The sequence below is a fragment of the Adiantum capillus-veneris genome, chromosome 6 (genome assembly GCF_014529385.1).
Source record: "Adiantum capillus-veneris isolate H3 chromosome 6, ASM1452938v2, whole genome shotgun sequence".
Taxonomy (NCBI): domain Eukaryota; kingdom Viridiplantae; phylum Streptophyta; class Polypodiopsida; order Polypodiales; family Pteridaceae; genus Adiantum; species Adiantum capillus-veneris.
The window spans coordinates 2,447,573-2,462,932 of record NC_140936.1 but is presented as its reverse complement, the minus strand read 5'-3'; the positions used below and the strand labels follow the sequence as shown (position 1 = coordinate 2,462,932).

The 15,360-nt window shown below is 40.2% G+C and overlaps 1 pseudogene; it reads right to left on the bottom strand.

The window, feature by feature from the left end:
* Window positions 1-222: 222 nt before the first annotated feature.
* Window positions 223-1,168, bottom strand: LOC147455063 (uncharacterized; annotated as a pseudogene).
* Window positions 1,169-15,360: the final 14,192 nt, after the last annotated feature.

Genomic DNA, 15,360 nt, shown 5'->3' with positions numbered 1-15,360 from the left:
TCCGTCTGGTCCTCTATAGAAGGCAAGATAACATAGGCGTCTTCGTCGTTCAAGCAGCACGTAGGATATTTGTCATCTAGCAGGAGGGTGTTATCTTTGTTGAATTATGGAAACTCGTTCCAAAAAGTTCCATGAGCTTCTACTGCATGCCTCCTTTGTAATCCACCCATTCAAGCACCTGCGAGCCTGAGGCAAGCACAATTCTAACCTCTTTTCCAGGTCTCAGTAAGGGCTTGTGTTCCAGACGTACACTTCAACAATCTGGCTAGCCCCAAGAACAAACCACTCTGCAAAATGGTGCACATAGTGGTTCAAATTGTTGTCTTGCTTCACCTTTTGAAAGTGCAACATGTCCACGTTAGGTGGGCTTGGTCCATCTCTCTTGTCGTGAGTGACATTAAGTAGATCATTAATATTAATGATCAAGGCAAACCTATTATCCTCCGAAAGGTGAGGGACACGAAATTGAGTTACTAGGGGTGTCTCTCGATCAAAGTGCCCCAGGTCTTCTTGAGCACAATGCTGGTGCCCAACATTACCAATCACTTGTATTTTTACTACAGTGCCCAAAAAACCACACCCAATAAATTGTAGTGAAGGTTGACACCATGAGACAAAAAATGTATCTTATATTCAAAATAAGTAAATAGCACAAAAAGCACATGGAACTTAAAGTTTTCGATGTGCGCGGGTTTTGGGGGGGTCTTGATTAGTACATTTCTTTGGATCTGGATGATGTCCTCCTTCCTCTTACTGTCGCTTGCGTTTCTTTCTCAGGGTATCTGCAATTACTAGTAACGTCTCCACATCCTCTGCATCCTCCACTTTATTCTCTGGGATCACAATAAGGTTTAGGAGAAAAAACCTAAATTTGCTCAAACAAAAATGAAACACTACATATATGCACTTCATTACCTTCCTGGTTGCCGGTTGAGACCTTGCTAGAATCATGTCCAATGGTTTCCTTGCCATGGTTCTCAACCACAAAGGGTTCAGCCTCGGGGTCCTCCACTTTATCCCCACTTTTTACAACAGCTTTGCCATGCTGAAAACCCTCAGATATCTCTATGTTGTTCTTGTCAAATTCAGACAGTTCTATATTATTCTCGTCAAGCTCAAGCAGACGAGAACTTTTGCCAGCATTGGTTTTTATGAAGAAAAAAATCATGTTAAGGGACTTATCGCATGACAAGTGGATTGAAGCTGAGTATAGTGAACCCACCCTCCGGCTCTATGTACTCAATCCGAGTGCCGAGCACTTGGAAATTTTTGGAATCTTTATTGTGCACAATGGGTGAGTGCACTCTACCATAGTGCCGCATAGAACTGCAAAGAAAAATAGGTGGTATTTATGTTGACATTCCACCGATAAGAACCCTGCCATGTGGTTAGCTGTAAGGGGTTTACCACATGTGACACAATCACCCCCAATAGTAGTACACACAAACGGTTTCAAAATAGAGGCTTTAGTCGGCAGTGAGGGGACAATGATGCCTCTACCCTTTTCCTGGATATATGTGATGGCTGTATCCATAAATGCTCTTCGAGACGTCAAGGCTTCTAGTTCAAATTCCAAAGCCATATTCCTTTCCTGCCAACCATAGCATAAACAACAGCGGAGAGTAAGATCATTTCATGCTTGAATGGACTTAAGTGCACAAGCTTGAATGCTTCTATTCAACTACTTCTAGAGAATTCAAAGTAAATAAAAAAATGCTTCACAAATCTTATCAAAACACTTTCTAGTCATTTCTTAGCGCTTTCTAACAACTTGTTTAGCACTTTTTAACCACCTATTCCATAGTGCTAGGTAGAGCCTTTACCCCCACTTTTGATGGACTGCTTCGTGTCGCAAGCTCATTGGCTGGAGGGGTTTGATCTTGAAGTTCAGGTTCACACAGTGTGCCCTTCTCGGTATTGTGCCTTGGTAAACCGCGTGCAGATGACCTCATCTTGAAGCCTATAGCTTGACTGTATAGTAAAGAGGATGAGCTATGAGCACGCAGAGAAAGACTAATCCCTACAGGTCCAAGTGCTACAGTATGATGCATGCAAAGCTTGACTTTAGTAAAGAAGAAAGGCAAAATGGGACATGCAAACTGTTTATGAGCACGACTAGAGACCTCTGTTTGTGGAAAGGATGCATGTCTTATGAGCACGATGAGAAAGATTAATGCATGCATACATGTAGATCCAAGTGCTACAATATTCATGATGCATGCAAAGATTCTCTTCAAAAGCAGTAGAGAAATGGCACATGCAAACATGGAACCTCAGCAGCTCAAAATGGCAGTAGGTTAACCTTCTCAGTCTGCCAGATCAGAGGCAAGAGTGAACGAGATGTCTACAAACCTCAGCACTACGGTTTACCTTCTCAATCTGGAAGAATAGAGGTGATAGTGAATGAGACGAACATTTGTGTCGAAGCTCAGGGAGGTCACCTAGCATGCGGGAAAAGTTGACGTTGACGTCGTCTTATGACAAGTCACATCACACATACCTTGGAATGATGACTGAGACACCCCTTCCTACAATCAATGGCCCCTTCCAACTACTAAGGCCATTATTTTAAAATTCCCCTTTTCTTTTTTGAATTTATCACAAATTCCTTTTCAAAGTAGTCTCTTGGTGGTACCCCAAAAAAGTGAAATAGTGGTACCACCAATACATGCTTAAACCCGCTTATCATAATCTCGTAAGAATTACTCAAGAGATGCTGGAAAAGCAAAACCCCAAGCTAGAGAGTATGGCAAAACCTAAGGAGCTTGTGGTAAGAAACAATAAAGAGAAATCCAAAGTGGTGGTAGAACCCCACCTTGAAACTAAAGAGACAGAACTCATAGTGCCTGACAGTCAAGATGCCTTAGATGGAATTCCATTTGTGGACGAAGACTGGCCACCAAGACACTTATGGGAAAAATTTAGAGAGATTAATGATGGTAGCCTAACTTTGAAGTCAGCCCCTATAGAGGAAGTTTTGCTAGAAAATCTACCTCCCGATATGGACATGGATGTACAATCCTTGTATGGGCATTGCAGCTCTGAAGCTTCAGGAATGTTTAAACCAATGACTCTGAAAACCCTACCCTTTTACTTGGGAGATAACGAAGATGAATCCATAGCGTGTAAAACACTCAGGTAAAGAGAGCAAAACATGTCCTAGAGGTAGACAACATTCATTCAATCATGTCTAAACCCATTGAATGCACTCTTACTTTAGGATAACTGTTAAAAATCACACCATATCTATGGAATGATCTACAAAAAACTCTAGAGAAGGTGGGAATAACAGGGCTAATGGTGAAAAAATTTTAAAAATTGAAACACAAACTGGATAACAAAGAGATTAGATCCGTTCCAATGAACAAAGTCGGAGAATACTACGAAGGGGAAGAAGGAAACACAACCCTTCTAGTGAGATACAATGATATAGAAAACATGGCAATATTGGATGGTGGGGCAGGCATAGCCATAGCCACGAAAGAAGTATGGGAACCATGGGGGTAACTAGCCATTATACAAACTCGAATGAAATTGCAATTGGCTAATGGACACATCAAAAAACCCTTAGGACTGCTTGAAAAAGTGATGGTTAGCTCTTGCAGAGTTGATTATCAGCACACTTTTACAATAGTGGACTCTAGAAAGAAACTCAATTATGAAATCATCTTGGGAAGACCTTTCATGCGACAAGTACAACTCATCTAGGATTGGGGAAACAATTATCTGAACTTGAAGCAAGTGGGATCGATAACAAAGGTTAATCTAAAAGATCACACTTATAGAGAGATCATGAAAACTCCCATACAAGAATCAGTTTGACTCAGTTTCATCGGTTGACATGAAGCTTCCATCTTGGTTGAACAAAGACACACCTATTTAGATGTGTGGAGCCTCAAGAAACACGAGCTTAAAACGAGAAGAATGTATCTTAGAAAGGGATTGCACAGACGAAGCCCATGTACCTAAACCCTTTACAAAGCATTTATTTGAGTCATTTGAGTGGACTCAAATTTTGGTAACAATGGATGTGTGTGTACATATGTCTATGCCTATTCAATTTTGCAATGAGGATGACTATGACATAATTCTTATACAAATGATCTCAACCCTTCACATTGAAGACAAAATTCAAGGATCCAAGGACTTAATGAAAGCTCAACAAGTCTTTTTAGACCTCTACTATAATGCAACAAATGAGTTAGAAGAACATTCAACTACCTCAGATGATTCGGGATCAGAAAAAGAACATGTGAGAGCTAAACTACTCATGAAAGGAGGGGAGGGAATTCTTTTTTACTTTCCAAACCAGAAACCGGGAACACATAAATGGTAAAGAAGAAAAAGAGACACAAGAAACTCAAAAGCTAAACATATTCAATTAGTCTCTAGTAGAACACAGTTTTTGATGCAAATAGATGCACATGATTGTGTCAAAGACAAAATCACTGGTAGATATCCTCTTAAAAAAAGCAAGAAATATCAAAAAATTGAAAAAAAAAAAGAAAGGAAACTCAAGAAAAACCTAATTACCAGGACAAGGATTCAACCATGACATGACTTAAACAAAGAAAGAAGTATCAAGAGTTGAAGAAAGTTCTAAAGGAGATATATACAACTGAAATGGAAACCACTAAGACATAAGGTAAAGATGTAATTAGTGTTCCATCCCATTACAAGAAATATACTCTCCAAGATCAAAAAATCACAGTCAAACAACCTGTCAGGGAACTATGAAAACATGGCGAGTTCTACGAAGGACCTGAAAACGCAAAAAAGATAGATCTCACCAAACCAAGAGAAGAGCCTAGACCTGCCTACATTGCAAATGACCTAATGGAAGAAGAAGAAAAGATTTTATTAAGCTTACTGAAAGAATACCGAGATATCTTTGCTTGGTCTTATAAGGATCTCAAGGGTGTTGATCCAGAAATCTGTCAACATACCATACCTATGAGAGCCGATGCGAAACCAAGCAGACAGAGGCCATATACTTATAATGAAACATTTGCTAGAAAGATCAAAGAAGAGATTGAAAATCTAAAGGAGGCCGAATTCATTTATGAAATTGAACACACAGATTGGGTGTCTCCAATTGTGGTAGTACCCAAGAAAAATGAAAAATTAAGGATGTGTGTCTATTTCAAGAAAGTGAATATAGCTACCACTAGAGACAACTTTCCTCTTCCAATCACTGAGCATGTTTTAGAACGAGTTGCAGGAAAGAATCTTATAGCTTTGGGATACAATCAACTTTTGGTTGACTCCAAAGATCAACATAAAACTGCCTTTGCAACTGAATGGGGCATTTTTGCCTATTGAGTTTTGCCTTTTGGGTTAACTAATTCTCTTTCCACCTTTCAAAGACTGATGAGCAATGCTTTTAAAGAATATCTTAAAAATTTCTTGGAAGTATATATGGATGATTGTAAGGTCCCTCCCTAAACCCTAGAGCCATTTAGAACTTCTTCAGCCTAGAAAATCATTTAGAAGAAGCAAGATCGACAAAGAAGTCATGTGGACGAGACTTTACTCCAGAATAAAAAGACAAGGATATTTTGGATAAGAAATTACGGCATCCCTATATTTTTCCAAAAAGATTAAGACTATTTTTATGCTTCTTCGTCAAAAGCCGCGTGGGAACTGATCTAGATCGGGAACTAGGAGAAGAAGGGACTAACTTAATTGAAAGGTAAAGTTAAGAGATAAGAACTGAGAAGAGAAATGGGGTCCAATAGCATTTGAGAAGAGAATTTGGGGTCCAATAGGAATTGAGAAGAGAATTGGGGTCCAATAGGAATTGAGAAGAGAAATGGGGGTTCAATAGGAATTGAGAAGAGAATTACACCCACCTTTTTCCTATAGAAGCACCCCCTCTCCTTTGTATATTTTAGACACACACATATTGCTAAGCTACTTGCATACTTGCCATGCTCAAGAATATGCTTAAGTAACTCAAGGTTTCCATTAAACCTTGCTCTTGCTCTCTCCCTCTCTTGGAGGCCAAACCCTCAACTCTCTTCCTCTCTTGAAGGCCAAACCCTTGAGGGTTTTGTGAAGAAGCTCCTCTCTCCTTCCTCTTCACCATAAATCCCTTTCCTTCCTCCTTGAGCCTCACATCTCTTCAAGAAGGACTTCAACCACACTTCCCTCTTGTTTAGAGGAGGTAATCTTCATTTCTAGTAGGATTAATTAATCCATGTGTTTTAATACTAGGAAGGTTTATGTGCATCATTTTAGGTTTAAGCTTTAATGGTAACCTTGGAATTAGGGTTAAGTATTAATGGTAGCTATGAATCACTAAATTACGCTTCAAAGGTAGATTTTCTCTCGTAAGCTAAGTTTTATTGGTAACTTTGCACTTAGATGTAAGCTTTAGTGATTACCTTGCATTTTTAGGTTTAAGCTTTAATGGAAACCTTAGAATTAGGGCAAGTGATAAGAGTATCTACGCATCATAAAGTTAAGCTTCAAAGGTAGATTTTCATTCGTAAGCTAAGCTTTAATGGTAACTTTGCACTTAGAAGTAAGCTTTAGTGATTACCTTGTATTTTTAGGTTTCAAGCTTTAATGGAAACCTTGCAATTAGGGCTAAGTGATAAGAGTATCTATGCATCATAAAGTTAAGCTTCAAAGGTAGATTTGCATTCGTAAGCTAAGCGTTAATGGTAACTTTGCACTTAGAAGTAAGCTTTAGTGATTACCTTGTATTTTTAGATTTTAAGCTTTAATGGAAACCTTGCAATTAGGGTTAAGTGATAAGAGTATCTACGCATCATAAAGTTAAGCTTCAAAGGTAGATTTGCACTCGTAAGCTAAGCTTTAATGGTAAATTTACACTTAGATGTAAGCTTTAGTGATTACCTTGCATTTTTAGGTTCTAAGCTTTAATGGAAACCTCGCAATTAGGGTCAAGTGATAAGAGTATCTATGCATCATAAAATTAAGCTTCAAAGGTAGATTTGCACTCTTAAGCTAAGCATTAATGGTAAATTTGCACTTAGGTGTAAGATTTAGTGACTACCTTGTATTTTAGGTTTAAGCTTTAATGAAAAGCTCAAAAACTCATAAATTATAGGATGACCTTCTAGCTTCCTAAAATAGAAAGCTAGGTACCATAAAAAAAGAATAGTTGTCTAAGCTCGATAGAAGTAGTTCAATTTTTGGTATTGAAGAGTATTTCTAAAGTTTTCAATTTCAAGTTTGTTTGCAAATACGGGATGGGGGAGATAGGGGATAACTTCGCGGAATTGATCTCCGTGTTGTTTGAACCGAAAACTCTACAAGCTTCCATGGAGATGCCCCATGGATGGCAAAGGATTGTAAAAACCTGGGAATCGACAAAATGGGGATTGAACTTAAAAAGTTGGCATTTCCGAAGAGACATTAACCATCACATGCGTATGGCAAAAACTCACTTGTATTTTCTAAATAAACTTGGCTGGTAGATAATTAATGAAAGTAGGAATTAAGGTTGATAAATGAATGAACCTGGAAATTAACAACTAGGAGTTAAAAAGGAACCTCGAGAGGTCATAGGGATAGCCCATTGCAAAACATAGATTTAACTAGGAGTTTTGAAGATTGTCTGGAAATGACCGGGAAACAAGATTGATCTTCTTGGGATCAATTTGATTGAAAGGCCGGCCCATTGAGAGGATTCTGTTGGGGAACTTGTCGGAGATTGGCCCTTTTCAGCTAGGGCAGTGTAACCGGCAAGTTGTTATACCTAGGTCATTCATGCCCGAGGGATAAGGGATGAATGGGTTTGTTTTATTTTTGCCCGGCCGGGTGAAGTACCCGCGGTATCTTATTGGAAATCGGCCATAATCCGGGTATGGCCTGATGCCAATGGTTGGATGAGAAGGTTATTCTCAGGGAGGATGATGTGAATTTAATTAAGAAAATTTGTTCGACATGGTTGCTTAAAAAGGAACTGGAAAGGCTAGGAATATAAGGGCTATCCTGTGCATCTATCACCAGATGGTGCTATACCTTTCGAAAAAAAATTCTTAGGAAGGAATGATTAAATTACTTGATGAGCCTTTCCCAAACACTTAATTCTAGGAATATTGTGAAGGTGCTGCCATTTTTTATGGCTTGTAACCGATTATCTTGGCCTGAATGGGGAGGCAAGATGAATTGGTTTAAACTAAATGTGTTGCATGATTAGTTAGGAAACTAGTTACAAGCTAATTATAGCAAATAAAGGAAAGGAAATGAACTAAAAGTTTCTAAATAAAGATCTGGTGGGAACAACCAGATGAATTTCCCTGAACGAGGGTATGCAACATATTGCATGCTGCTTGTTGTTTGATGATGTCTGATAGACTACTGTCTTCCTGATTTTGTAGTAGTTAAGTACTACCTCGGGAAGGGATTTTCATGAAATGGTTCGGTGGGTGGGCGGATCCGGAGGGTCAAATGGCCAGATGTTGATTTAAAACTTTTATGTTAAATGCTAGGACTACGTGGGATAAAAATGGGTAATCGGGGATGAGCGAGACCAGGTAGGATTGCAAGATCCCTCTTCTTAGGGTAAAGTGATAATTGCCGTGCCTGCTTTTCAAGAAAAAGGGGTTATCACCATGAACCAAGGGAGAACAAGAAAGCAAGAGCATATCCTCAAGTTACAGATAAAGAGAATCAAGACTAAGGACCACGATTTTGGGTGCGGAAAGCTGTCGAGGACAGATTCATTATGAGAAGCGGATAGAATCATTGAATGAAGGGATGTACCCCCTTGGGTTGGCAATCGAGATAGGTCGGAGTCCTGTCTGAGTGTCGGTCCCAAGTGGGAGGGATACCTGCAAATAGATATACATCATTCCTTGGAACGGTCTGGAGGACTGAGGGAGATGAGTAGGGTCGAGTCTGGGTATGGCCCTCACATTGGGTTGGCGTTCGAGATAGACTGGAGTTCTGTCTGAGTGTCGGTCCCAAGTGGGAGGGATACCTGTAGATAGATCTACGTCACTCCTTGGAACGGTCTGGAGGACTGAGGGAGGTGAGTAGGGTCGAGTCTGGGTATGGCCCTCACAATGATCTTTGTGTACATTCATCAATCTGGGTTGATCATTTTGAACACCTCAAAAAGTTATTCGAGAAATGTAGACTTTATATGATTTGCATAAATCCTGAAAAGTGCACGTTTATGTCGTATAGAAGATAACCATCTTGTAAAGTAAATGGTTCCTCTTTCTTCCCTAGTGCAAGGGCTGAAATCACATCTCTAAAATTGGGATCAATAGCATACTCATCTATCATAGACGATAGATCATTGTGAGTTGCTATGGAAACCGCATTCACTCTCGGCCGTCTTGAGAGTGCATCGGCCACTTGATTATGCTTGCCAGCAATGTGAGCAATATGAAAATGAAATTGCGAAAGGAAATTTTCCCACCTCATTTATTTGTCAGAGAGCTTGGTCTGCGTCATGAATTACTTAAGACTTTGGTGATCCGTTCACAGAATGAAGGAGTCCCCAATAAATAGTGCTTTCATGAGTCTAAGGCATGTAGAACTACAAGGAATTCCTTTTCATATATTCCTAGAGCTTGTTCAATAGGGTCAAGCCTTCAACTTTCATAGCCTATGGCGTGCCCTTCTTGAAGCAAAACGTCTCCAAGGCAATCACCACAAGCATCACATTGGACCTCAAATGGCTTTGAGAGATCCGGTAGTGTAAGCACAGGTTGAGAGATAAGCTTTTCTTTAAGCTTTTTGAAAGCATTGTTCTCCTTGGCAAACCATGTGTACCTAAAGTTTTTCTTTGTTAGGTCATGTAATGGTCCTGCTATTAGTGAGAACTTTTCTATGAAGCGTCTATAGTATGCCCACATACCTGTAAAGCTTCTTAACTCATGGAGATTCCTTGGTTTAGTCCATCCTTTTATTACCTCTAACTTTGATGGATCCATTTGGATGCCATCTTGAGAAATAATGTGACCTAAATATTGAATCTCTTGTAAGAAAAATTCACTTTTCTTTTGATTCACATAAAGTTTATTCTCTCTTAGAAACTTTAAATATTACCGGAGGTGTTGCTTGTGCTCGTCTAATGAATTAGAGTAGATGATGATATCATCAAAGAACACTCCAGTAAAGGTTCGGTGAGGCCTGAATAGCTTCTCCATCAAGCGGTTGAATGTGGCTGATGCATTGGTCAAGCAAAAAGGCATGACAATGTATTCATAAAGACCAAACATAGTGCGAAATACGATATTTACAATGTCTTCATCAACTATCCTTATTTGATGATAGCCACTTTTTAGGTGAATCCTACTGAAGTAGGTGGACCCTTGTAGCTTATCAAATCGGTCTTCTACCTGGTCTCCTAGTTAGTGCTCTATAGTCGACACACATACGATATGTGTCGTCTTTCTTTTGCACTAGTAGCACAGGAGAACAAAATGGAGATGAGCTAGGCCTAACCATGCCCTTCTCAACTAGCTCATGCACTTGCCGCATAATCTCCTCTTGTTGAGCTTGAGAAACTCTATAAGGAGGTTTGTTAGGCGGTGAACTTCTTGGAAGAAGTTCAATTGCATGGTCATCATTGCCTCATTTAGGAGGCAGCTTACAAGGGATGTCGTCAATAAAGACATATTGAAACCCCTTGAGAAAATTCGATAACTCTAATTCCTTTTGGTTGTGTATATTTTCTTTTGCTAAAACATTAGGTTCCTTTTGAGAATCTTTAACAAAAATAGAGCTCTTTATTGACTTGTTGAAAGCTTGTGTATGTACAATGGATATAGTGTTACCCATTTTCTTAGCATCTATATACATATCTTTCCTCTTGAACTTAAAGGAGATTCTCCTTTCAGGGAATTTAACATTGGTAGCTATGCAATCAAACCATGGTGCCCCTAGGATTACATCCTCATGCTTGAGAGGAGAGATAAAGAAGTCTCTTTGTCAACATAGCTTTGGACATGGAGCCTCAATTTTCCGATTAAGGGAGTGACTAAAGCTTCTTGCCCCTTGAAAGCACCGTCTGCGGGTAGGACATCTCCCATTTCGTGGGCTTGTATGCCTAGCTTGGTGGCCAACTCTATAGATATAAAATTGTGAGTAGAACCAGGGTCAAAGAGAATAAAGGCATCATGTTCTCTTACCTTTCCCCAAGCATGGCATAGAGGATATCCTTTGTGGTGAATTTCCTCCTCTTGGAGTTCAACCAAGGTAGCTCTATGAGGTTCATGGCGAGTGTTCTTTAGGGGACAAGCGCGGTACACATGCCCTTCTCGCCGCACTTGAAACAATGGTTATCCTTGCGATAATGCTCAAGCTCTTCAGGAGAGAGTTTATTTTTGCCTTTATAAACTCCCTTGTCTTTAGCTTTGTTGGAGTTGCCCATAGGAGACTTTTGTACATTGTTCTTCCCCTTTGGCTCATTGGAACCCTTGTTTTCTGTGGGCTTAATATTTCTTTTAGCCCCCGTTTGGAAATTGATTCGAGAGGCCACCATAGTATGGTGTATAACCACCGATATGGTGCATGGCCTTTGAGAGTTGACATACTCCGCCATTTCTTCAATTAGGCCCGCACAAAATTGTTGTTTTTGCTCTCCAAAATCCAACTTTTTGAAGACCGTGGCTTTGAGTTGTAGGTCCCAAAACTTGTCTACATATTTGTGAATGGATTCATAGGGAGAGAGCTTCAAGCTTCGCCTTTCGGTGAGTACTTTGTCTTTGGCATCGGTGGCCAAAAACTGCTTCATAATGGAAGCTCTTAAAGCTTTCCATGTTTGTGGAGATTCATCGTTGGCCCGTAGGCTAGACCACCATTGCCTGGTGGACTTTTGAAAGTGCATAGCTACATGTCATAGCTTAGAGGACTCCGTGAAGCCCTCATCTCCAAACGCCACATCCAATTTTTGGATAAAGGCCAAGACTTTGTCCGTAGCACCAAAAGTTCCATCGTAGGTAAGGAAAGAGATGCTCTTCCCTCCCTCTTTGAACTTCTTGAGCTTGGATGACCTCTTCCACGTGGCATAGGATTTCCTATGGCCTCTTCTTTAGTATGGTTCAAAGGTTGCACCATCACTTTCTTCAAAAGATGAAGAATATGAGGAAGACGGAGAAGAGGGTGACCTCTTTCTTGCCTTTTTCTTGCTTTGATATTCGTTGTCTTCACCATCAATTACATAAGAGGAAGAGGATGAAGATGGAGAAAGAGGGTGTCCTCTTTCTCGCCTTTTTCTTCTCTTGCTTTTTGTCATCCCTCTTTGAAGTATGGTGTGGAGCAGTATGCGATGGTCTTCTCTGTTTTGGAGGCAATGGAGAGCATTTAGCCCGCTGTCTTCATGGAGCCATCTCCGTCGAGGCGGCGGGAGACTCACTTCTTTCTCGTTCCTTTGGTGGAGGCTCTTGAGTTCTCTTTTGAGAAGGAGATGCGTCATCAAGGAGAAAAAATTTTTGAGCCATTCATAAGGATCCTCTTCTTCTTCCCGAATTGGAGAGAGACCTCTTTTGGAAGTCTCGCAAGGAGGCCTCCTAGGTGCTCTCTCATCATGGTGGGGAGCTTAGAGGATCCCATGAGCACGAAGCTGCCGTTGCACTTTACTTTGGAGGGATAGATTACCCATGGCTTGTTGAAGCCTAGAAACAAGATAGTTAACAAGCATCGGGGCATCATTAGTAGTTTGCTCATTAGCAAAATCAAAGTTATCAACATTAATTTCACTCTCTTTACTATTGTCAGCCATTCTAAAAACTTTTGGGTGTAAAATTTTTAGGTGTACTTTCGCACTTCAAGCCCTAGTTGCTACTCCTCTTTACCCCTTTAGAAAAAGCACTCAAGCTACTGTACCCATGGCTCGAATACCATTAATTGCAAGGAATAGAAGAGAGAGTCGTTCAACACCAAAACAACACCGGCTCTTGTCAAGGTTCTAATAGGTCAATAGTGGTTAATCATTAGGAAAGCCCCATAGGACCCCATAGGACCCCCATAGCCCCGTTAACTGCACAAAGGTAGGCACACTGCAAGGCTGAAAAATCCCTATTGTACTTACTCACATGCAATTAATAGTACCAACCATTTATAGATAGCTTGAGGACCTCCCTTCTTGAACAAGAAAAGAGAAACCTTGTGCTCTGATACCAATGTAACATTTAATGGTCTAGTAACTTGTGTGTAGCGGAAAGTAGCATGAACATAGTGAGCATTTTATCAGAATAGCTTCCTAATGAGAATAACAAGAGTGCTTGGGTGGAGAGAGCAACAAAAAGCATAACACCTAGTTAGATAGCATAAAAACTACTTCAAAAGAGAGAGAAAAGAAGCAATTGACAACAGTTGATGACCAAATTTGCATGGAGCCGGTCCCCCCTCCAAAAGGCTTTGTATTATGGTTTCTCCCATCAAGAGAGACATTTTACAATACAATTCTTCATGTTCCTTCAATACTAGCTAGTGCAATGAAGATGGAAACTTCATGCACTAAGAAAAATACTTATCAAACACAACATCAATTCCCTCACTGTCTCAGATTTAAGACCTCACACACCTTCGAAGATGGTGAGAGCTAGTAGGGTATGAGAGTAGATTGAGAGGAAGAAGGAGTATTCTTACGAGAAAGATGTACATCTCTCACATAATCACTCATATTAGCATAGCTTAGCTTAGTAATTATCATGGTAGAGGATATGAGCATGCATTGAAGCTTGGCTCTTGGTTGAATTTGCATCACAAAGCCAAGATTTGTTGGTGTAGGCCTCCCTTCTCACAAACTTGGAGTAGGTGGTAAGCTTTCCATTAAAGCTTGAGAAGGACAGAGAGTCTTCTTTGGTTCACACATGAGATTGTGTGAGTGTGTGTGTGATAATGCCTTGCAAAAATCAGTCCCCCTCTCTCTCTTGGTCGACCCCCCTTGCTAATTACTCATGCTACAGCCCTATTGGACCTCCCCAGCCTCAGCCAATGGAAATTAAGCAGCATAAGTGATAGCCTTTTGACATGTGTTTCCCTTTCCCCTTTTGTGAGAGCTTTAGGTAATTAATAAATGCAACTAAACTCTCATTGGATCCCTTTGCCTCCTCGCCAATAGGAATCAGGCAAGCCATTGGGCTGTTGAATGCTCATTGGTCCCCTTGGGAGACTTTCCAATAGTCTTCTAGAGAGCTTAATTCTTATTGGTTCTTTTATTAAGTGTTTTTAAATTAATTAAACTAGATTTACTCTAGCCTAATTATCATTGGTCCACCTCCATGGCCATCCAATAGGATTTGAGTACACCTTGTGAGCATCTAGCCTAGGGAGCTGACATGTGTCCCTCTTTTCCCTTGTGTACAAATAAAGCTTGTGAGTGTGTGTGGGTGTTTCTCTCTCATCCCCTACTTCTTGGGCTCGCCCCCTCCTATGTAGGGCTTGACAAAGACTTTTTGGGACACACACAAAGCATCCAATTCCCCTAATGTTTGACCTTTAGACACAACCTTTGAATTTTGAAACCTTAGCATTTTGGAAGTCTTAATGGGCTGAATGTTAGGGTCTTCTGAGCCCATTGTTGCACATAGCTCTTTTGCAGATGGCCCCCCCTTTGGATCCCTATTTTGCCTCCTTTGGATCCATACTGTGGCCGGTCTGCTAGCTTAACCAGTATTCTAGCTTTTTCTCCCCTAGCACTTCCCCATATTAAATGCTCAGCTTAACACGAGAAAATCATTTAGGAGAATTAGATATTGATTATTATGACATTACCTCTCTCTTGAAATCATACTCGTCCTCGACTATGGGTTAGAGACGATAAAGCATATTCATTAGTCCTTTTCCTAGCGGATAGAGGATCCCTATGTTACCCTACGACATCGTTCCAGAATGGATGACTAGTCCATTTGGTGCTTGAGAGCCTAAGCTTCTGCCGCAAGCATGTCTGCACATTAGTCCTATTAGTCTTCCATAGTAGAGTGATAATCTCTACTTGGTGTTCGGGAGATGTCGTCTCCGCAAACTTGATCTAAGCATGCATACTACTTCATTTTTGTGCACAATAAAGAAAAATAGAGTCTTATAAGACAAATTTTTTTTTCATTTTTAACATTTGTACATTTGATTACTCTAGGGAAGCATTGTAATCATTGACAAGGTTTAGGTTATCCTTTAATTGTATGCCTTGCATCCATCTAGCATCTTCAAAAGGATAATTTTTAAACTTAATAATATATCGTTGGATAGTCTTACCACCTCTTAGTACCTTGTCTTCATGTCAGAGAATGGACTCGGGCTGCAGCACCTCTTCTTGGTCCTCGATCTGCACTGGGTCTTCAATAGTATTATTAAGCACTATTAAGCAACAAAATATGCGTCGCAAGGCATATGAGGAAAAGAATAATAAAAACAAGGAGATCTCTC